Here is a 25,868-nt window from a genome sequence, read left to right as displayed (position 1 = left end):
GTGCCAGCTGAGGGGGGTGATTCATCTCGATCATGAAATCTTGAGTCGTCCTTGGGATTGGTAGGTAGGTTGGGAATAGTCTAGCCGTTAGTAGCATCGTCAGGGGCTTGGTCTTCATCTTTGGTATTAGTCTATAGAGGTGAAATAGAAAACTTTAGGCGAAAGGGCCATTTACCAAAAACAACATGCCAAGCACTAGGAGGGGGAGCCACTGGGCCCAGGGACCAACCTATGCCACCACGGGGCAAGGAAGTTGAGCGACGATGTCAACCACCATTGCCACCACTAGGAGAGCAGTGGTGGGAAGCTTGAGAGTGTGGCGCATGCAAGCGACGGTCAGAAGAACTACACTCTCGGTGGTGGCCCCTAGGCGGAGTAGTATCAGCCGAAGCATTAGGAGGCATTCTGGAAACTGCATAGAGAGCATTACCACAATGATTGATAAGAGCTCTTGAAGGTGGGCCACCTCTAGAGCCACCTTGTTGGCTTGTACTTGAATCTGCATCATTACATTATTACAAATGCATGCTTTAGTGTACATAGAAACATTTATGTCAAGAAAACTATGAGTGAAAAGAACAACATTTCTATCTTTCCATAGTGTAAACAAAATCTCCATCCTGAAAGTATGCCAAATCTGGATAAATTTTCTAGGGAACTTGGGATAATCACCCAAAATAACCATATGCCAGGAAAAAGGTTTAGGCCGAAACAACTTAAAGAAATCATAAATCCAGTGCCAATAGTTTTGAGCACGTCTACTAAACCAAAAAAATGCAAAAAATGACTTTGGCTGCCCACAGAATGGACATTGAGGATCTAGAACCCCAATATGCTTGAGCCGAGGCCCAAGGGGAAGACTTTGAAAAACCAGGCACTAAGAGAAATGTGCAATCTTGGGTTCTGTAATGAAACTCCAAATAGTGTCAAAATGCTTTCTCCACTGAGAAAGGGAAGACTGCAAATGTCAGCACTGGTTGAGGGTATCCACCATCGGCAAATGGCAAACAAAAACACTATGAATCATTACTATAACCTGATGACATTAAATGTATTTTAGAAATTGATAACATCATTGAATGCATGAAATGTTGAAAAATCTAAAAAAAAACTTTTTACTATTATAAAGTAAATAGCAACATGAAATACAATATTATAAAAGACTACACTATATCGATATTGATGACAAATTCTTAAATACCATCCATCATTTTCAGAATATAAATAATAATATAAGACAAACATCTACCATAAAAAGATAATGTAGATTCCATGCATAGGATAGTAATAAAGAATTATGGAGATTGAGTATACATTAAAAAAAAATGCAACATGTTAGGGTCAGGCTCTAAATTCTGATCACCCCAAACTTGGCTTGTAGCTGGTGAAGGGAATGGTAGGATACCACTTCCAATCCGTTCACCAAGGTTGAATACACTGAATACCCACCTTGTTAATTAAGTGATCTGGAATTGTAGAAAGCAACATATCAAAAGTTTGCCGATCTGAATTGGAAAGATGGAACTGAACTTGCATATCTTCCAAGGATCTGAGACTCATAGAGACCCTTGAAAAGAGGTCCTTAGGAGTCTTGATGCCACATTTGAAAAAATATAGAGCACTAGCACCTTGAGTCTTTGCCAAAGGAATACCTTGGATGGCAGACAAGGGAGACCACCAAATGTTCTATTGGTTCAAAGAGAGCCCATCATGGAACCTATCACCAGATCATCGAAGCCAAGGCTTGACAACTTCCCAAGCTTTTCATATGCTCTTAATAACAAAAGAGCCCTGTATGTGCATGGGTCCGTGCATGATGAGAAGGGTTTGAAAGCCAATCACCTTCCATGCAGGCCTATTAATAGGGAACCCAGAAGAAATGCAATGCCAAACTAGAACTTTCCAAGCTTCATCTCCAATAATGGCATGGATAATCCATTTGGTACAAAGAGTAAGGCCTTGCTTCTACGTGTAGAGAAGGCCAAGGCCTCTAGACTCTTTGGGGAGACAATAAAAATCACATGCAACTTTGTGAAAGCCATGATGGTTGAAACCAGAAGCCCAAAGAAAATCACAGATCAATCACTCTAATTTTAGATAAAAGGCTTTGGAAGGAACCCAATAGGAAGGGTAATAAACATGCGTAGCCAATAGTAAGCCAATAGTCAAGCTTCTTAGCAATCTTGACAATCACAATGTTCCACAAATCAACTGGAGAAGCTTGAAAGGAGAAGGGAATGCCTAGAAAGCGGAAAATCTCCCCGTGTGTGACCCATTTCCATTCAAATTGGTCAATCCAAGGTAGAGCTAGAATTTTTTTTTACTGATAATGGAGCATTTTGTGCCATTGAATAGTAGAGTCAGAGGCTAGACAAAAGGTGTCCAGGCATTGCAAAGCATTAGTGATGTTTTTCTCATCCTCCAAAAGAGTGAGAAAGGAATCATCAAAAAAGTTTCCATTGACTAACTGGGAAGAGGAATTTGGCAAGGAAATGCCACGAACCAAATTAGAGGAAATGGAGTGGGCTAGCAAGTAGCCAAACCCTTCAGTAGCAAGAACATATAAAGCTAGAGCTAGAGGGAAACCCTGCTAGAGGGAGTGAAAGAGCCCAAAGGCTTCAGATTGAGAGCTATTGATAATAATACAAGCATTAACATCTCCAAAAAGTATCTCCACAGACTGAAGAAAATTGGGACCGAAACCAAGAGCTTGGAGCATATCCAAAATGAAAGGCCATTCAATCTAGTTATAGGCTTTGGCAAAATCAATTTTCAAAAACACAGATAGTTGATTGGATTTGTGAGCCCACTCCATGCCTTCCTAGACAACAATGATATTGTCAAGAATATACTTGGACTTAATAAAGCTAGTTTTCTCTAGCCACATAGTTAAAGGCAGGAGATGGCAAATGTTAAGAGAAATTGCCTTATCAATAATCGTATAAGACACATTAAGTAGGGTAATAGGTCGCCAGTTACAAATATCCTCAGGATCACCATCTTTAGAAATGAAGTTGATGTTTCCTTTGTTGATAATAGCTCCTAGACTCTTAGAATGATAGGCTTCAAGAAAAAATTTGTGTAGGTCAGGACCAATAGACTCCCAAAGGTGTATGTAAAATTCACAAGGAAACCCATCACACCATAGGGACTTGTCATTAGCCATGGAAAAAACTGCCTCCTTGAGGTCTTGGATGGAGAGAAGCTACTCACAAAAAGCACGTTGCTCGACTGCTAGGTAGTTTGGATTAACATAAATACACTTTTTGAGGGCTTCCTCTTGAGCAACCAAATTTCCCTGTGAAGCAAACACATTTTCATAATGGTGAACAAAAGCTTGCAGGATGTTAGGGAGATTGGAGAGAACATAAGTGCCTTGTTTGATTTTTCTAATCCCAAGATTGGTATGATGGGCTCTAAGAGCCTAGAAGAATTCCTTTGAAGCCTTATCGGCAACCTCCAACCAATTGAGGTGAATTTTGATTTGGGCCCCTCAAGTAGCATAATTATCCACAACCTATTTGTCATGACGAAGCTTGGCAAATTGAATTTTCAAATCAACATCAAAAGGGTTAAGGGTGAGAGCCTTGAAAGTTTTCTTAAGAGCTATGGTAGTGGATTCATAAGACCATCATCTAAAAACTACCAATTGCTGCCCATAGATGCACAGAAATCAAGCACTTCTAGTAATAGCATCATTCCACCACTGAATTCACCCTATCTGAGAATACATACATGGTTCCAAATTCCAGACACATAGGATATGAGCAATAGTGGAAGTATGCATCAACACTGATGTATTGAGGAAAAACTAAGTCTTGAAAACTTGTTGGACAGTTGTGTGCCATGAAATGGAAAAATAAATGGGATAGTGGTCTGATAACGTCACATCTGGTAAAGGAATGACAGGTAAATCTTGATCCTTAGAAAATGAGAAAAAGGATTGTACAGTAATCATGGCATGATCAAGACATTTTAAAATGTGGTTACAGTGAGCTCAAAAGTTGGACCAAGTGCACTAGACCCCACTATGCTAGTGGTAGTTAGTATTGGGATAAAAAAGGCCCAATTTATTATGCATGTAGAACTAGGTTTCCCTTTCCCTAGTTGTCTAGTGAAAAGGAAAAATGCCATCTTTGTTAGAGTCCAACTCAACCATATTGAAGTCATTACACATAACCCAAGTAGCTGGAGGCAAGTTGTCAGCCATCCAACCCCACAATTGAGATCTTTCCACAACTTCATTGGAAGAATAAACATTAACTACTCCAAAAGAATGATTGTTGATAGAAAGAAAAAGCCAAATTATTCTATGCATGAGGTTAGAACTATGTGAAACAATAGTAGAATGAAGACAAGGTGATAGAAGAGTAACTACACCACCTCTACCAGAGTCATACTGAGAGGAAAACATAATGCCATCTAGCCAAATGACGTGACATGCATCGAAAAGCATGAAACTAGAGATTTTAACCTCTTGCATACAAAGAAAATCTAAATTACCAAGTCTGTGATGGGTATCCTTGAGATAGTACTTTCTAGAGAGGTCTGTAAGACCTTGCACATTCCATGATAAAAAATTCATGAAAATTCTTCCATGTCTTCCTCATCCTTGAGAGAGGAGTAACTATTCTGCAAGAAAGATGAAAACTTGGTTAAAGCTAGAAGGAAAATCCTCTAGACTGATAGCCTCTCATTTCTCCTCTAGTTTCTTAGCACATCTGAGGGGATTGCGAGAACACTACACATTCAGAGTCACAATTGAGGAGGCAATGAAAGGGGTGCGAATCACAATTGAGGTGTTAGCCCTTGCGAATGCCTTGATCCCTTAGGAACTACCAGGGTTTGAAACTTGTGAAACACTAGGGTTTGGTTCTAGAAAAACCATCATTGACACTACAATGGCTGGGGTTTTTTCTCCTATTGAAATAGGAGGAACTGAAATGACAGTCACATATGACTATTTAGGAGCCGAGGGAGCCTTGCCCTTCCACCCAATAGTAGTCCATTCTTATTTTTTCTTTCCTTTTGCTGGTTGGATAGGGGCCTCTTTAGTTGGGGGTTTAACCTTGGGCACAACCAAAGAGAAATCCCTAATCTTGTGTTCCATTGACTGGCACCTACAATAGGTGTTGGGCAGATTCAAATAAAGCACCTTCTAAGAGAAAGTTTGAGAACCAATTAGTATCTCCACAGAATCCTTGAGATCCTTGGAGAGATCATCCTCAATGCATATGCATTTCTGAGGACAAGCATTGAAATTTTTTTCATGTTCCTTGGTAGCTTCTATCATCAAAGACAGTGAAATCTCTTGACCATCTTTGAAAAACTAGTAGGGAGGAATACACTGACCAATGCCCATTGCTAAAAATTGTATCTACCTAAGATAGGTTGGAAAAATGAAATAAAAAAACCTTTGGTAAGGTTTTGTACAACGTCAAGGTAGACTCAATGAGGAGTCTAGCTCTTGTTAATCCATTCTCGGACCATAGCTTCAGGAGGAGTCCTACCCAGAAAATGCCCTATCAAGGTATGTTGTTCTAACTAATCACAAGTAGCATCAAATTCTTGCAAAGGAAGGGTAATATGAGTATTACCTCATGAAAGACCTTTAGGATGAATTTGTGAGAACATTTGTTCAATGGAGGTGCCATGGCTTTTTGAAGTAGCAACAGGAACACCAGTATCAACAACTGGTTCATCGTTGGCCGAGGCCATTATAAAATAGCTTAAAAACTCCTATAGTAAATGTTGTTTGATAGGTGATAAACACAGAAGGAGAGCTTAAACAGAGAGCCATACACAAGGAAACTCAAAGAACACATGAAACCCTAACACAAATTAGACCAATGAGTCATATCAGATCTACACTTGCATATTAGAATCCAAAGTCTCAAATTTTTTGATAAACTACCATAAAATCACTAATTAGAAGCATTCATCTGAACATTAAATGGCAAGTCATCATCTGACATCTATGTTACTTATCGAAGAAATCACTTTCATTGTTTTATCCAATTTCTAAAGCATTTGTTTATTTATTTATGGTTCTCATCTTTTAAACCCAAGATAGATTCTAAAATGGTCTTTTTGGTTTTTCTTTTGAGAAACAAAACTATTACCACACATTAAATTCTTATGGGTGCATTTGAGCCACCATTATTGGACAGGCAAGATCTTAATAAGAAAGGGTTCAATTTTTACAACTTATCAATAATAAGTCAATAGGATAACTCTTGACATTTAAAATAAATGAATGAAAATAAAGTAAAATATGACATCACCAATAAGAATAACATAGCCATTAGGAAGGCCTGACGACCATCGCATTGGTTAAGGATCCATGGATAGCTTTTTCTCTTGAAATCAAATTATTTCATGTCTTTTATATTATAGAAGCTTCAACGCTATTGATCCATTTAGGCCAAATCTTAGTTCATAAGTCACAAGTATACTTATTTCACTAGTTGAAATAAAACCCCTTCAATAGATTTGGAAAGAAATTAAAGAAAGACTTACTAAAAAATCAACTACAAGTAAGCATATAGTGCACTACAATATAGTGTAGAAATCAAGTAAGCATAAAGTAGTAGATAATGAACTTCAACATAGTGCAACAATCATTAAATTGATAGCTACTAATATAATTAAGCTTTTATTTAAGATGTTTGTCATCATCATGATACTAATGTTAAAAACATATTCCTTTGTTTGTAGATTTGATAGAAGATATCAACATTTAAGAAGATGCAAACATCTACAAATCCTTTCCAATTCATTATATTTTCCACCATAAGTATGATGAAATATTGTACTCTTCCTTTGATTGGGCAACCTAAGAATATTTTTGATATGATGAAATGAACTTGTTCTTGTCGTAGGTGCCCCAAATTAGGTATGGATATTTTATTCACAAATATAGTATTCCTAAGTACAACACACTCCCTCTTGATTGTATTCAAAATGATTGCATGATTTGAAAATGAAAAGAAACTTCTCAGTGAATGTATTAATAACGAAAACAAGAAAATTATGAATAATTAATCCTTTTTGTAATTACATATTAATTACAAGACTATTCCAATTAATGGGCCCTTCATTACCTTTTTCTAGAATCTCCCATAAGTCATTTATTTTACATAATAATCACTTATTCTTTCAATATTTTACATTGTAAAAGTCTTAAATTCTCTTGTCAATATCTATAACATTATAGCTATGACTTGACCACTACCTTGACAAGCTAGGCACTCTCCTCTATTTTCACAACTAAAATTCATTGAAATAGATTCTTATATAGACCTAGTTAAATATAAAAATGGCTGAACAATCTTCTTCTAATTCCTCTTCTCAAGTATTGTATAGTTAATTATAAGAATGTTCAAATTAATGGGCCATTCATTGCATTTTTATACAATCTCTCATAAATAATTTATTTTACATAACGATCACTTATGCTTTCAATATTTTACATCTTAAAAGTCTTAGACTCTGTTGTCAATATCTGTAACTATATAACTCTAAGTTGATCACTACCTTGATAAGCTAGGTAGTACTATTTATTTTGACAACTACAATTCCTTGAAATAGATTCTTATATAGACCTAGTTAAATATAATTTTTTTTGAACAATGTTCTCCTAGTTCTCCTTCTCAACTATTGTATCATTAACTATAAGTCTCTTTAAATTAATAGGCCCTTCATCATTTTTTTCTAGAATCTCCATTAAATCATTTATTTATCATACTAATCACTTATTGATTAAATATTTTATATCTTAAAAGTCTTAAACTCTCTTGTCAATCCCTAACTTTAATACAACTATGACTTGATCACTACCTTGGTAAGTTAGGCACTCTCATCTATTTTGACAACTACAATTCCTTGAAATAGATTCTCATATAGATCTAGTTAATTATAAAAATGTAAACAATCTTCTTCTAATTAAATTTTCAACTATTGTATTGTTGTCACTAAGGTTTGCACCCTTGTCCAAAGCCTATGCATGAGGACAACCTAGTGAAACATGGAAACAACCTCCAAGCTGTGGGACTTGAACTATGAGGTTGAGTCTTCGGAGAAGGCTGGCTTCCTCTTACTATCAGGGTGCACCTAACTACTCTTGGAAGGGAAAAGGGAGAACGAGATGCAAGAAAGAAAATCTACCTATTCTAATCTAGGGAGGTCATGCACCAAAAATAGAGTGTTTAGATCAATCTCTACCCATACATGCACTATTGAACCAGAATGAAACTAAGGATATACACATTCAGGCTTGCTTTAATCTAATAATCACATACAGATCAAAAAATCCAATATGAATGACACAAAGAAAGGGATATTCACTTACATTATCATTCATAGATCTAAAGAGATGTAGTCATGCAGATCATAGATCTCTACAAAACACTAGTGAGAGGCAAAGAGTTCTTACACTTTCACATCAATGGCTGAAGGAGATAAGGTAGAATATTATTCGGTTTAGAGGCAAAGGGAATTTTACAATGAAATTGCAAAGGAACATCATAGAACAATAGAGAATGATCCGACCCCTTTTTAAAATTACAAAAAATTGCCTTTATAGATCAAGCATAACTGAGATTTTCCCTCCAAAACTATCCCGCAACCACCACCATCAAGGCTCTACCAAGAATAATCATGGGGATCTGAAGAAATCTGATCTAAGTATAGCTTTAGGTACCATGAAATCTGATTTTTTGTGTCAAATAATGCCTTGAGAAGATAGAAATGGTGCCATTAAGCCATTCTGACCTGGTAGATGGATTGGATCGAAGGGGGAGAGTGTTCTTCCTTATCTAGCATTCATTTCATGGTGGTTGGGATTGATCACATATATCAAATCATGCAAAAAACCCGACTTCTTATGATCTTTGGTGCATGAATCAGCAGAGTCAGCGAGTTAACCGAATCTCACAATAAAAATGCACCATGTGGACCAATAGTCTCATTTCTTTATGCTACCTTGCGGGTCTCCCTGAATTTGACCAGATATTCCAACTAGCCATTCCACCTTGCAAACCCTGACCGCGACGATCACATTAACTGCTAGCACTGATCATAACCAGCTGGGCCGCTAAGACACGTGTCTCTCAAGTGCTTCCCCGTGTTACTTAATTTCCTCGCGACTTCGTAATGTGGGGAAGCCCTGATCGTTGATCTCTGCAAGATCAACGATCATGAAAATCCTCTCTAAGTTTGCACCTGCCTTGGATCCGGGCCCGCGACACCTAGCACACACCTCAGCAACCATACCACAACTAACGACCCTCGAAGAGATAGGCTCCACATGGACACGTGACAAAAAAGCGCATTCCAACATTCTTTAATCTCTGCGCAACTTCATAATGCGGGGAAGCCTTAGCTGTAGATCTGTTTGCATCAGATGGTGAGAACTCATCAAGTATCTTAATGCGAGGAGGGTGAGCCTATGACATCATTTGGGATAGGTGTCATCGGGGTACATACTTGCAATGTTTAACTCAGTTGCAACTTCATCAAGCGGGGGTGCGCCGATCGTCGATTACTGAAGATCCGACGATGCCCAAAACTTGTGTGTTGAAACTTGACGAAGACCTTGCGTGACATCATGCTGTCCACGCGTCAGAAAGGGGCAATCCCGCAATACATAAGATCCTCACAACTCCATATTGCGGGGAAGCCGTGATCGTAGATCATCGCAGATCTGACGGCAAATAAAACCTGCATCTCTGCGGCTGGCCAAAGGAAGACGAACCCACCTGCCACATGGCACAAAAGCGCTTGCCCACAATACTTAAAACACTTGCATTTGTATCTTGCAGGGAAGTGCCCGCCGTAGATATGGAAAGATCTAATGGTGAGGAAAGTTGTGGGCCGGCAGGGCAAAATATTAAAATACCCTAGGTATTAAAATATCATTAAATTTGGCGGGTAGCCATTAGATGGGCTGGATATTCAAATTTGAATTTGGCGGGGAGGCAAAAATGGCAACATGTATCATTAACTATAAGACTATTCAAATTAGTAGACCTTCCATCGCCTTTTTGTACAATCTCCCATAAATCATTCATTGTCAAAATTATAATATCGTACTTCAATAATCTTAATTACTCTGATTATATAATGGAATTGCTGAGGCATTAGAAATTGAGACCATGCATCTTTGCAAAACTCATTTCCTAGCAATGCAAAATGAAGATTTTAAATGAAATCTAACAAAGTGGTTAGCGAACTTACAAACAACTTAAGAAAAGTAGAAATATACAAGTTTTTGTAATTTATTGAGACCAGAGCCTTAAAAGACACCATGTAAAGTCATGCAAAGGTTTTAAAATAAAAATATGTTAATGTTTTATCCTTTATTAAAGAAGACTTATTTTATATCTTAGTACAAATAATACTATAAATAGAATAATTGTTGTGCATCGTGCATCAAAATATCATAGCTCTAAACTATTCTTCGTTTGCAAGGTGATTTATCTATTGGAAAAATTAGAATTTCTATTTGATTCCTCTCTAAATTATGCTGCCTTTGTTATGGGAAGTTTGTATCTACAAACTTTAGCCAAATTTTCTCTATCTCTTTCTCTCTCTCTCTCTCTCAACCACTTGAAAATTAATTCTACTTGGTAATAATAAGCTAAAGGTAGGTGAATGGTTTTCTCATTGTAGAAAAAGATAAACTAAAGAAATTTGAATAGTATCATAATAGAGAAGATTAGTGGAGAAAAGATCTTCATTAAATGAATATGCAATTACACCGCCTCTATTTATAAAGGGCTTTAACAACTTCTAGAATATGAAATGATAAACCCAAATTAAATTCTATTCTAACTTACTCTACACATGGATGATTGAGTGAGGAGGTGGAAATCTTAGAGAGTGTGTATATTAGAGCTCAACAAATTCCTATTCATAAGCAACAATAAATATGAACCTTTAGTTTATTTGTAACTAATGGTTATGTGATAACTAGTTATGTCAACAGTCCCCGTTAACTTCTACAACTAATGACTACATGTATGTGGGAGAAATTCTTATACTAAGAAATTGAAATAACTATCCCCCATAATTCAAATAGGATGGATCCCAACATTAAGTCTGCTTAGGTACCCATTTACAACGTAAATTTTTATTTTCTCTTATCACTATCACTTTGTAAAAAAAAATTGATACTCTTGTCATTATGCTTTAGTTTTTTAATTGGTTCACCCATAACCATTTGAGATTTCCTTCAAAAAATGAAATTACATTACTTTTGGGGGTTTTCACCCAAACAAGTGGTTTTGGCTTACCAAAAACCCTTTGAATACTTGACACAAATAACATTCCAATGATGGGAAAACTATCTTTGAGCTTTTATGAAATTTTACTTTTCATGTCCATGTCCTACTAGAAAATGATCTAATTTTCTCAAATCATTTGTAATCCTTCTTGAGAGTACACACTTTGATATAATTGTATTATTTCTCACACTTGAACATTTGCATTTACACAAGACTTAAGCATACCTATGATCTTATGGCAACTTAATCCAATATAGCTCATCCAAAGTTCAATTTTAAGAACTCTTATAAAACTATTTTTATAATCTCTATTCCAACATATCTTTTCACAATGACTTTTTAAACCACAAAAAATGCATAGATGTAGATCCCACCACTTGTCTTTCATATTTCTTTTCCTATAACAATTTAACATTGCATATAAATAAATAAATAAATAAATAAATAAATAAATAAATATATATATATAGTGTTTACATTGAACAAATTATCTTGCACCAAGATTATCATTTCTTTTATCTGTTGTTTATCCTAGTCATTCATACTTTGGTCTTATTGTTAGTTCAATAGGTTCTCTAATAACTTTTTCAAAATTTTCCCAATCCTTTGCCTTTGTAACCCATTTTCTTCATGATATTTCAACCAACATTCTTATTATTAGAATTGAAAGTATTTGATGCTCTATTTTCGTAATCTTTCTTACATTATTTATGACAAACAACTTCACCATAGTCATACTTATTGAGTAGTAAATCAAAATCATTTATAATAGATGAAACATCGCATATTGATTTTCTCTTCAAGCATAATTTTGTCAATGTAAGTAATTGATTCAATTCATCTTTTAATGCATCATTATCCTCTTCTAATTTCATCAAATTTATCTCTAATTCTTTATTTCTCTTCTTTATATCATAAAAAAAGCTTTAAATTTTGTTCTAGCTTTTCATTTGCATCCATGTAAACACTAATATCGTTTAAAAATTTACTCCTTTCTACTCTCATATTATTGCTTAACTTTGTGACTTCTTCTTTCAAAGAATTATTTTCACAAAATAAACTTATATTATCTTTCTCACTTTATTTACTTCTTCTAAATTATTTATGGAAAAAATTAAACATATATTCTCCTTTAACACTCTTTAAGCTTGCTTCCCCATTGTAATTAATCCACAAACAATATTTTCTTTGAATTTCCAATACAACAATATATTTACCTTACATAAACAAATCACATATGATGGTGAGAATTTCACATTTCTTCATCTAATCCTTTAAAAATTCAAATATAATCTTATTTAACATTATCACCATACAATTTCACATATCTTCATCTAATCCTTTAAAAATTCAAATCTAATCTTATTTAACATTATCACCATACAATTTCACATTTCTTCATCTATTCCTTTAAAAATTCCAATGTAATCTTATTTGACATTATCACCATCTCAATAGTAGTAGACCAAACTCTATGATATCTTCTATACATTGATGGAGTGTGCTAGCATTAACAAGACAAATAGTTGTACCTCTAACAATTTATTCTCCTCTTAATGCAGTAATATATGGAAATAAAAACAATTGATCTTCCATTCTATTCTACAATCTCTTTCCAAACATTATTTATTCTCCTTTAGGTGTAGCTAAAGAAACACAAAAATCCATTCCTTTGCAACAAAAAATATCAGAATTCACACAAAGAAGTTCTACCACAACCCAATAGTCATGGATTCTCTACTACCATATAGAAAAAGATAAACTAAAGAAATATGAACAACAACATAATAGAGAAGATTGGTGGAGAAAATATCTTCATTGATTGAATCTGTAATTATATTGCCTCTATATATAGAGGGATTTAACATATTCTAGAATGTGAAACTTATATTCTAACTTATTCTACACATGATCAGTGGCATGAGGAGGTGAAGATGTAGTTAACCAAATTTTTAGGGAATGGTAGATTAGAGACCAACACATTCCTATTCATAAGAAACAATAAATATGAACCATTAGTTTAGTTGTAACTAATGGGTAAGTGGCATCTAGTTATTCCAACACTAACCAATAATTTTAGATTCCTGGCACACACTACAAAATTTATTATCAGTTTTCATTGTGAACATTATTAAGTTCTCTACTACACTCTTAGCTACTAGTAAATGTTGTGTCTCATCACTTTCATCATCAAATTCATCTTCTATATATATTCTTTATTACATCCCAATTTTTGACCTAATTTAAAATATAACCATTGAGGTTCACATGAAGTTAGTTGACAGTTTAATTTGTTATAATCTTGCAAAATGGTAAGATGGTTAGTCATTATAATTTCAAGTGAGTTGATCATTTATCACAAATTTATGGAATTGAGAAGATGGTTAACCGTTAGGATTATTATGATAATATAATTTTTAATTACGAAAATTTTTCTTGTAGGAAACACATCGAAGGGGTGGAAGCATTGTCAGAAAAGAATTAGGCACAGAAGCATCACCATCACTAGGCAGATGGGTTGAGAACTTAGCAATTTGAAATGCGATACATTTTTGGAACCCGCATGAACTATTTAAATAAATAAATTGAGAAACATAAAATAATTGAGTTAAAATATAAAACATACCTTAAATGATTTTTGATCTTTCATCATATTATTTTAATAAATATTTATATATGTGCATATAAATATAAAAATGATTTGGCACCATTATAATTCAATAATTTAATAAAGTGATGCTTACATGTACATATAAGATTATAATAATAGTAAAATAAAATAAAATTTGAACTATAATATTTGAATTATAATCTTCCAACTCTATTCTTTCCATTTTAATATTCTTGCTTTGAATTGATTAACAATTGGCATGATAAATCAATTTAATATTTGGCAATTCGAATTATCTTATAATCTTTCCAACTTCTCTTTCAACCTTTTATTTTCTTTTCCCTTCCTTTTTCCAATTGATTAAATACTTGGGAATTCGAATGGCTTTTAATCTCCAAAAAACTAATAGAAGCCAAGAAGTCATGGCTTGCTTCTTTATATAGAAGCTGTGATGGGAGTCAGAGACGACTGCTCCCCATTTTCTTACTATCATTTCTACCACTGTTCCAAACTCCTTTGCAATAAGCCGAGTTCTAGATTTCATAGTAAATCATATACATCCACCAACACTCAAAGATTTTCAAATTAAACCTTGGTCAATTTGCGAGTTTAGAGGGTGCTGGACATAAGTTGAGTGTGAAAACTTTATATATATCATATTTCCTTATTCCCTCTTTACTTTACCGACAATTGTAGTCTAAGATCTAGTATAAACTAGCTAGGAGCTAGTAGCTAGAAGGAGTTCTAGCAAGGGCAAGAGGAGCTACATCTTAATCATAGGTCATGAATTTTAAACAATTGCATGTCATACTTTACCTTTTGTTTTCAAAATTTTAAGCCCGACTATAGTCAGCTGCTCATTCCAAGGTTGAATGAAATATAGTAAAAGCATTGTAATTCATAGTTTGATTATTCACTAAGTATAATGTCTGATTGTAATCAGTACATAATGATAGGACTATGAATAGAACGAAATATGTTTTCCAAAATCCTTTCTAAACCAAATTGAATATCCATCCATAGCCGTCTATGCATTGATAGAATGAGATCAAATTATAATACTTTGCTGTTGGTCCCCTGCATTACACAGAGATCATTGAAGATCTTCATCCAGTATACTTGTGATTTACATCATATACAAATTCAAAAGATAGATGTAGAAAAATTTGATTGATTGTGAATCAACATTAATACCATGCTATCATAATTTTTCCAAACATAATCAAAATACTTATAACAATGAGGAATTCACCGACAAGATGCCATAGAATTGGTGAAGAGGTGTAAGTAATATTAGAATACTCATAATCTTATGAACACTGAGAAATTCATCGAAAAAGAAGCCATTAGAATGGTGAAGAGGTGTAAATAAAACAAAATGATCATAATCTTTTAGGCACCTAGGATTCAAAGGTCAAGACGCCATAGAAAAGGTGAATGGGTGGAGATAACTTGCAAGAACCAAGAATGAAATCAAATATGAATAACTAAGTAATGAAACACTTAATAGCTCATGCATGATCCTCTTATTGTAATCCCCACCATCAAGTCAAATGGTGTGTTTAGATACCAAGATGCTCAATGGATAATAATATGATCCATGTCTATTTCTAGTAGGGAGGGCCTTTGTCGATAGAGATTGTTTAGGGATAAGTTATGGTCTGAGGTTGGGTGGTTAAGCCCCTGACAATGTTTCACTTCTCCCCAAGTTGTTAGATGTACAATAGACAAAGATAAGTTATACATTCAATTATTTTCCAAAAATAGGTATTTTACTTTTATAATGTATATACAAGAAGGTAAGATTGATTGAGTTATATTATTATTGCAATTATTTTTACACCGAGATGCGAGAGATAGATTTATGGATTATTTTCACATATACGAATATTAAATATGAGCATATTTTCCAATCTTGAGTTATTGCCATAGTTAAGCAATCGGAAGGAAAGAAATGATACAATGGTATCTAAAGCCCTAATTGGATACAGTGGTATCTGAAGCCCTAATTGATTCAGTGTTATTTGATGCCCTAAATAATCTAGTGGTAACTAAAGCCCTAATTGATACAGTGGTATCTAATGCCCTAAATGATCCAATGGTAATCAATGCCCTAATTAATACCATGGTATGTGATGCCCTAAATTTTATATAGTGGTATTTAATGATAATCATCATTTGATTTTGATTTAGTAGTATTGGATGGAAATTTTTATATGATATTGTTATAGTGATATTTGTGGACTAATCTGGGTGATTGTAGAAGCATCCCTACAATGTTTCTTGGTTCAAATTCCAAGGTATGTGGATTGTAATTTCTATAGTAAATTCACTGATAGGGTTTTAAATTCTTAGTTAAGAAATTTTGTTTAACGGTAAATCTCTTTCAGATGAACCTAACTGATATAACTACCTTCGTATGAGATGAAGTAATAACTAATTTTCTATGAGTATGTTACTTGTTAATTAAGACTTGGGAAAACTAGATGTTACATTCTTCATCAGTTTCCTCATATTCTTCATGCCTCCATGCCCACCCCTAAGAGTGTTAGGGGACGGTAATTTATCTCTTATTGGAAGTTGTAATTGATTATTTTATTCATGCACACAATTAGGAAAAACTAAGATCCAAACAATTAGGAGTGATAGTTAGTTATAACCCAAAACTATTTATGCTTAACAACAAGGTCAAAAAAAAGTAAAAATATGTAATTTGGAGTTAGGTCTATAGTAATGTATCCAATTTTTGTATCTAATATTTTCATAGTTTGGGAGTTCTTGAAATTTATCATACATCTCATACAATGAGAAGTTTTCTTATAAATGAAAGATTGGTAAAAGAGTTTTAGTTTTGCTCCATTTGCTTTTGGAGAAATAAAGGAAAGGAAATATAACGATTCAATTTCAAGCACTAAGTTTTAGAAGGCTCGTAGTTTTCTTATAAATGAAAGATTGGTAAAAGAGTTTTAGTTTTGCTCCATTTGCTTTTGGAGAAATAAAGGAAAGGAAATATAACGATTCAATTTCAAGCACTAAGTTTTAGAAGGCTCGTCTCTTTTATTTCACCACAAGCCAAGCCATTTAGATTTGTTGATAAGAAGAAGAATCTTAGGATAAGAAGAATAACCATGACAAGATTATTGATTCAAACAATTGTCAAACATCAAATTAATCTTTTTAAAGCTTGAGAAACATAGCAAGTGTGTGGAAAGCATGGTCTACCCATGTAATTAGCTTACTCATGTAATTAGCTTATTAGACATAGACTTGCACTCGAGACATGGAAGCTATACTCAAAATGCTAGCACTAATAATAGATCCTCATGATGTCTCTTTTCACACTATACAATGTCTTGGTTGTGGTGTAAGACTAGCTTGATCTTCTTAGGTACATAGATTATAGAGAAAGATTGTTACATATGGGACATAATTGTGTGCCCATTATTTAGATGATGCAAGCATATTTTTACATATGAAACATGGAATTTATAATCAAGACACTAGTTCTTATTTAAATAGCTTGGCTTAAGAAGATGTTGCTTAAGGAAAAGTTACATTGATGCCATGGGATGTCCTAATTACAATGCTAACTAAACTAAAGTTTTCCATGCTTAAAACAAACTCTATTTTGAGTTTACAAAAAATAATAATTTCATTAAATGCCAATGATATAAGCCCCAATGATATAAACCCCAGAAAAATATTTTGGAAATGACACAGTGGACTCAAACTAAGCCCATGATGTAAGTTATTTCAAAAATTACTTGCATTAAACATGAGCCAAACTTCACTATGCAACTCAACACTAAATTCTGGCAAGCTTTAGATACTATGCTTGTCTCAAAATACTGTTTATGATTTTAAGATCACAAAAGTGGAGGAATCAAACCTTAGCTTTAAGCTCCATAAGAAATATATCAACCACCACTGAAGATTGGACATAATATGTGTCAAAATGAAGAACACCAAAAGCCTGCAACAAATTGAGGAGAAAAGCAACTCTCCTAGGATAGTGTATCTATATTGACACCTTACCTTGTTTGGTGAGAGAAACCTGCACATCTGAAGTTGCACATCAACTTATATGGAATTCTTGAAGGTCATAGAATTTCCTATTCTCCAGTCTTGGATATTGACAAGGTGGCTTTGTGTTTGTTAAGGTCCAACTAAGTTCCCCATCTAAACATTGCATTTTGTTTATGTTTCCATCACGTGTCATCCATGCACAACAACTTTAGTGAATTTGGATTTTTGGTACCAATTTCTGTTTCCATTTGTTGGAAGTTTCCAACTCCTCTACATGCTTCTTAAGTTGTTTTAGATATTCTATGGCATCTTCTAAGATTGATGCCTTGTCCATTTGCATTCATATGTTTTGACATAATAAGTACATGTAAAAGGTAATACAACAATTCTTGAATCTTTAGAGACAGGTTTTGACATGCTTAAGAAAATGGATTTTCAAATCCTTGACACATAAGTACATTCTAGAAATCCAGTGCAAGGTATAAGGTGTTCAACATTTGCGTATCCTAGTTATGAATCCATATCCAAGTGAAAGAGTTATCTCAATTCAAAAAAGAAAACCAAAAAAACTTCAAAATTCAGATGGGTAAAAAACACTCCAAAACTATAAATTCTAAACAAAATGCCCTTCAAAGCCTGCAACGCTGAGACTTCTTGATGAGTTCGAAAAAAAAATATGGTTTTAAACTTTTAAGTAAAATTTTTAGCGAAAAATCTATAATGCAAGTAAACTATTTTTTTTCAAGATGGTTTGAACTTTCAAATGCCAAAATTTAGTTTATAGCCATATTTCTTTCAAACATAAGAAAAGCTCTACCAATGAAGAATACAATTTATGGTCTTGAACATAATTTGACAAAAGGGTCTTTACCTTGGTTACAAAGTGTAAGGAAACTTGGCAATAAAGAATATAACCGTTTCCACATAACCCATCATAGATCTGAAAATAAACATGGAATTAAAATCCACATGCAAGAGAAATAGACAACATACCCATAAAATGTGACACAAGATATACCCTGGGAAACCCTCATTGAGGGAAAAAAACCCAGCCTCCAAAAGCATCCATCATCATGTATTATTCAGCAAAAAATACCATTGCCATACAACCATGAAAGCCTTCATGGCCATAGCCACAACCGAGCAAACTATGTGAACAAGCATGAATCCACACATCCCATGCCATGCTTCCAACCTTCACAAATGCTCCCTTGGCTAACCTGTCAAGCCTTGTCCCGCTCGACTCTTGCCTTTTTTCTTCTTGTCACTCTTTCTCTCTTTTTTCTCTCTACAACAACTACCTTTGTGGCTGCTTATATAGTAGCAAGTCCCACAAAACCACCAAGTGGTATTACATAAACCATGTGCTAAAACCATGTGCTACCTAACCCACTGACCCTACATTTAATATTGGGCATTTAATTCTTTTTCCCAATATTAAATAATTACATGAAATATTATCACAACTCATCAAGAATATTCTATGGGAATCTTTACATGTTGCACGTCCATCTAGGTACAACATTACATAATAAAAATAAAATAATAAAATAACAATATTATGCAATGTGTGCAACACCCATTATCTCAACAATCTCCCACTTGTTGTATACATTGCATAGGGTCAATCCGTAGCCACATAAATGAACAAGGAAACAATCCCTCCCAGCACATCCACCATCATGGATCAAAATACACCAAGTGCTCCATCCTGGTACCCGCAACAAAATCAAAGTATCCAGCATCTCGAACATGAATGATCTCACCTCCTATTATGCCACTCCCACTGGACATACATAGAAGCCATCCAAAGAGAAAACCACCCAACCTGTCGCATTAGAAGATCATAAAATTCTGTACCAACTAAAATTCCAAGCACAAAAAACCTGATCCAAAGGTAATCACATGTATCCGTAGTTGTCAAAATATCCATAGCTGAAATAGCACCCACAGCAAAGTGCCAAACCCATCCAACTATCCATACCTCAAAGGTATAACAAGTGAATCTCATATCACCGACATATCCAATCAGCAACTTGCAATCACAAGCCTCAAGAGCAATACCTGCCACATATATACCAAGAAGCTCCCACTACAAAAGATAATGTCAAATCTATAACCAATTCACTCAACACATCTCAAAAAAGTGAATCCATGTAGTATCAAGGACATCCACAATACATAAACTGATATCCTGCAAGAACAACTCACCAATGCTCTCCCAAGTTCACCATAACCAACAGAGGAAAGAGATAAAGGAATAACCATGTCATCTCTCACATGACATACATGAGCACAAACCAGTGATCACAATCTCTAACCAATCTCAAATCCAATGTAAGCAAAACTGAACATCCAGGAAGATAACCAAGACCAAGAGAAACCATGTAAATCATAACCTGTATCATGTCCTTCTACACACACCTCTAGATGTAAATTGTGCAAGTATGATCTCCTCCATAAAACCCCAACAAGAAGCCTCAACAACACCCAAACCATACCATATAACTCATCATGGATGTAAGCCTCTCACAAGAAGATCAAACTCAATAAAACCATTCCTAAACCAAGGAATAACCATTCCTAATCCAAGGAAAATGCCCAATATAAAACCATCTCCCAAATTCAACCAGCATAACAACATATGCACATGGAGATAACCAATGCTAAACCATCTCTCAAATGAACCCTCCAGAACTAACTCATGTACCATAGCTCAAGATTCATATCCATGAAAGACAAGCATAAATATAATGCACTTGAGAAAAACAATGGGCTATACCTCTCAAGTAGCAAACCGCCGAGTAGACCAAGAGTGGGGAATGAGAATGCTCATCAAGATACCCAAGTCTCCAACCAAGACTCATCTAAGAACAATCTCCTCTCAAGTCCATATCAGGTGACTGCCGCTTGGACTTCCTGCTGAAACCATCAACCATCCCAACAAATATTTCTCTAATCCAAGAGAAAATCAGCATCACCACCGTCTCTAAGTATCCATGAGCACCTGTAACCAATCAATTCATGCCAACTCCAAATGCAACATAGCAATATCATGAAGTATCCAGCTTATGATCAGTGTACTCAATACCAAGAAACTAAACCAAGATCAATGTCAAAGTTCCAACCATGGCCTCAGGAACATAAACATGACAACATGATCTAACCATCTCAACTAAAGAGATAACATGCTTTATATGAACATACCATAACATGTCACAACTCTAAACGCGTATCAAGAGTATACCATGACATAATAATGAAACCATCCTCATACCAAGGATAATATGCCAAATAAAAGCATAAACCACACCTTTGCCAAGAACCCTGTGAGTCCTCAAGATGCAACCATCTCCACACACCATGAAGAAAAACCATCTCCACATACCAGGAAGAACCATCTCCACACACCATGAAGATAACCAAGAACTCCATGAGTCCTCAAGATCTAACCATCTTCAAACACCATGAAGATAACAAGTGCACCATGCAAATGTCAAAGACGCTTCTGCAGCAACAGGATCTAAGACAAACCTCCAACATCTGCAAACACTCAATAAATATATCAATGCCAAAAACTCCCACTCAACTGTGGTACCAAGTCACCTATGGCATCATAAAATCCATCTCCTATATGAAGATCCAAATCAAACCAGGAACTAATCCTGCACTGTCACCCCATCACTGTCACAAGCTCCCACTAAACCGTGTATCCAAGCTATCCATGACATCATGATGAAAAACCATCCTCTAACCATGAGAATCAACCAAGGCATCAAACCATCAAAGAACTCAAAGTGCACATCATGAGCTCCTCAAAAAGAAACTAAATAACTATGATCCTCAACCAAGAAGATATACCACCATAACTGAATCAGAAATCCAAGCTAATGAACATCAAGGATGTACCTGTTATCCAATCATGTCATGCCAAAATCCATGACACCATGATCACATCCATGAACCGAGCATCTGGCTCTCAATATGTCCAACCTGTCAGCATAGTCAACCACAATTCTCCACCATGACTGTACCTGGTAACAACATCTCATCCCTTCTACATGAAGATAAAATTATAAAATCATGTGACTTAGGGCATAGACAACCCAAATCCAAGTCACCAATCTGAATATGCATCAATAATGAAAGATCAATGGGCAAAGACAACCCATAACCAAGCTATAAATGCAACTTGTAAGTATAGACCACTTACAACACTGCACAACTTGTAGACCCAACAAGTCATCATGCATATCCAAACCAAACACTGATAATCATATCATCATGAGACCAACCTTGAGTATACAATGACATCAAAACTTAAATCTCCAATGCCATAAACTCACAATGTTACCATAGTCAAAATATACCATAAACAGTTCAGATAAATATATCAACAAATAAATCATGCCAAACCTGCACCAAATCTGAACCAATGTGTAGAGCTCTCCAAGAGCTTTCCGTTGACTACTCGAAGTCCAAAATCCGACTCCGTATGCCCAAGTTATGCCCTAATCCGTTCTCAAAATAAATAACATCTGACTTTAGGGCTCTTAAAACCTAACAAAATTTCAAAATCATAGAACCAAACCTACACCATGTTGTAGTGCTCTGAATTAACTTTCCAACGCCTATAAGAACTCTGAAATCCGATATTCTGAGAGAAAGTTATGGCCATTTTACTAAGACAGTCTTTTTACCATTTTCAGTACGATTTTTTCATTTTTTATTTTTTCAGTGACGAAAATTCCGACGGGATTAAATTTGACGGCCATCACGGGCTGAAACTAAAAAACTCTTTCATTTCCTCTGAACATGGCCAAACTAGGGCATATTATATATCAAAATTTATGGAAATGTCGACCCGGATCCAATGGTGAGGTCTGTTTTTACCCAGGAGGTCATTTCTGCAAGCTACCCCCCAAAAACCCTCATTTTAAATGAAACATCCGAAAAACTCTTTTGTCCAACAATTTCCCATGCCCAAATCTTTTAACATCCCATCATAACAGCAAATCCAAAGCCCTAAGATCTGCAATAATTTTTCATATATCTTGCCATTTCTTTTATCCTCTCATGCATTCCCATGGATTCAATCTAGGGTTATAAACAATAAAACCATAGCTCTGATACCACTTGTAAGGAAACTTGGCAATAAAGAATATAACCATTTCCACATAACCCATCATAGATCTGAAAATAAACACGGAATTAAAATCCACATGCAAGAGAAATAGACAACATACCCATAAAATGTGACACAAGATATACCCTGGGAAACCCTCATTGAGGGAAAAAATCCAGCCTCCAAAAGCATCCATCATCATGTATTATTCAGCAAAAAATACCATTGCCATACAACCATGGAAGCCTTCATGGCCATAGCCACAACCGAGCAAACTATGTGAACAAGCATGAATCCACACATCCCATGCCATGCTTCCAACCTTCACAAATGCTCCCTTGGCTAACCTGTCAAGCCTTGTCCCGCTCGACTCTTGCCTTTTTTCTTCTTGTCACTTTTTCTCTCTTTTTTCTCTCTACAACAACTACCTTTGTGGCTGCTTATATAGTAGCAAGTCCCACAAAACCACCAAGTGGTATTACATAAACCATGTGCTAAAACCATGTGCTACCTAACCCACTGACCCTACATTTAATATTGGGCATTTAATTCTTTTCCCCAATATTAAATAATTACATGAAATATTATCACAACTCATCAAGAATATTCTATGGGAATCTTTACATGTTGCACGTCCATCTAGGTACAACATTACATAATAAAAATAAAATAATAAAATAACAATATTATGCAATGTGTGCAACACCCATTATCTCAACACAAAGGGAACTAGAAATAAGAGTAAAAAACTTCCCATTTTATTTTTCTCTCCACTTCTGCTTGGCAAGTACATGACTAATACCTAGATCATCCTACAAATTTTGTGACTCACTACTTTGCTATCAATGTCATCTTTCATGATAGCAAGGGGAATTTTGTCTTTGTATCTATTATGAAAATAACACATTCCAAGCAAGACCTTTTCCAATAGGCTCTGGAGCAGATGGCTTAAACATCACATACTAAGCTCACTCGGGAAGGCAATCAATACTTTTCCATTTGGTAAAACAACTCCGACAAACAAGTTGTGGGTGCCCAATTTTTGTTGGCTTGTTGCTCCAGTATACTGGAAAATGCCAGAGAATAGTGAGTGTCATCCAATGACCGAGGTGCTAATTCTAGGATGGTATCAACAAAGACACTTAAACTTTGATCCAATCCTAGAAGGGCATGCATCTCAGGCTCTAAATAAATGCATAGATAAGGGTCAACAATGGACTGAGATATACACTCACTTGAAATACTAGACACTTGTAGTCCATGATTCATCTCCTCTTGCATATAAGCCCAACTTTCAAGTGTGGTTGGATCTACATTCACATGCTTACCATTTTACTGCTTGTATAGAACCTGTAAGGAATCATTCCTACCTGCCAAAGAAAATTTAGGACCAGCAATTTTAGAACAGTTTTCAAGATGTATTATCTTTTCTATGAAATCTTTGCAAATGGAGTAACAAATCTTCAGAATTTGGTAAAAACTGTCCACATATGATAGTTTGCACCAAGATATAAACCCTGGTAGTCAAAATAATTTGGGTATTGCTTATTTCATAACCTATTCAACAAAATCTTAAGTTGAATTTAAAGCTAGGAACTAGATTGTGATACCTCAGTTGAAGTGCTCTGAAATAGGAAACAATGTCATTTGTAGCAAAATTCCATGCATGAAGCAATCAATCACTCTTTACGGCATATAGCCTTGCCTGTGTTCTCCACAAAACCAAGATATTTGTATTTGCCTTGCCGGAAACAAATTTGATATGTCCATTTTTTGAAAATATGGCTGGGCTTTCTCAATAGCCGTGCATTGCTCTCTTTCCCCTTCTTCCTCTGCCTTCGCCATATTTAAAGTAGTATGTAAAATGTCAAAGTTTAAATAAGGCATGTGGATCCATGAAATATTGCCATCTTGTGCTTGGAAGGAGTGATTTCAGAATATAATTGCATTTCTAACAATCTGCCCTCCACTTTGATAATAGTGCTTTGTCTGTTGTCATTATACAGAAATACATTTGTACACCTTCTGCAAGACCAATCCGAAGAGTACAAAATATTTTTTTAATATAAATTTTAGTTAAAAAATTAGTAACATAATGGGAAAATAAGAGATACATTCAATCTGTGAGCATTTTAATTGGCCTAGTAAATAAGAACGGAAATACAGTTTTAGCCACCCATCGAAAACAATATAATCTTGTCAACACCTGTGCTGAAATTCATCATCCATATGGCACGACTGTATTACATGTGTAGCATGCCATTAGTACCTGCATTCCTATTTTTTTATCAGATACAACAACTCCTGTCTACCAGAACGGCTTTATATGTTTTGCACCTCGCTGACAATCTGAAATTAGATATCGCTTACTGCACCTACTCATGCTTCGTATTGTGCATAGAGAAACTAAAAATCTATACTGCCTTTTCTTTGGCCTATGGAGGTCTGCCAACACTTACAAATTAGAGGGGAATGTTAAAGGTCAGACATCTTTTGGTTGTAAACATTGTATAATAGTTGGGTAAAAAAAAATCAAACAATACTATTGGTTTTTAGAAGAATGTTTAATCACCGTTTAAGACAATACCTTGGCAATAGTTCTGCCATGGCAGGAACTAATAACTTATTTTGTGTTGTAGCACATTGTTATATTTTCCTCTATTTTCACCTGTGTGTCTATATTCTCTTTTTATCAAATTGGATCAGAGCTAGGTTAGGCCCAACTTCCTTGGGGGGGTCCGAATCCAAGATTAGGTTAGTGGTAAATAGCTCTATTTGAGCTATTGTAGCGGTCCTAAGGAAGACCAAGCATATTGGAGAG

General features: G+C 35.1%; 1 pseudogene; it reads right to left on the bottom strand.

The window, feature by feature from the left end:
* Nucleotides 1–229: 229 nt before the first annotated feature.
* LOC149569008 (basic helix-loop-helix protein A-like) lies at nt 230–24,892 on the bottom strand (annotated as a pseudogene).
* Nucleotides 24,893–25,868: the final 976 nt, after the last annotated feature.

Source organism: Cupressus sempervirens, chromosome 3 (assembly GCF_028749045.1).
Source record: "Cupressus sempervirens isolate cs-2001-9-10 chromosome 3, ASM2874904v1, whole genome shotgun sequence".
Lineage (NCBI taxonomy): Eukaryota > Viridiplantae > Streptophyta > Pinopsida > Cupressales > Cupressaceae > Cupressus > Cupressus sempervirens.
Note: the sequence above shows the minus strand (reverse complement) of the source record. Positions and strands in the feature narration are given on the sequence as shown.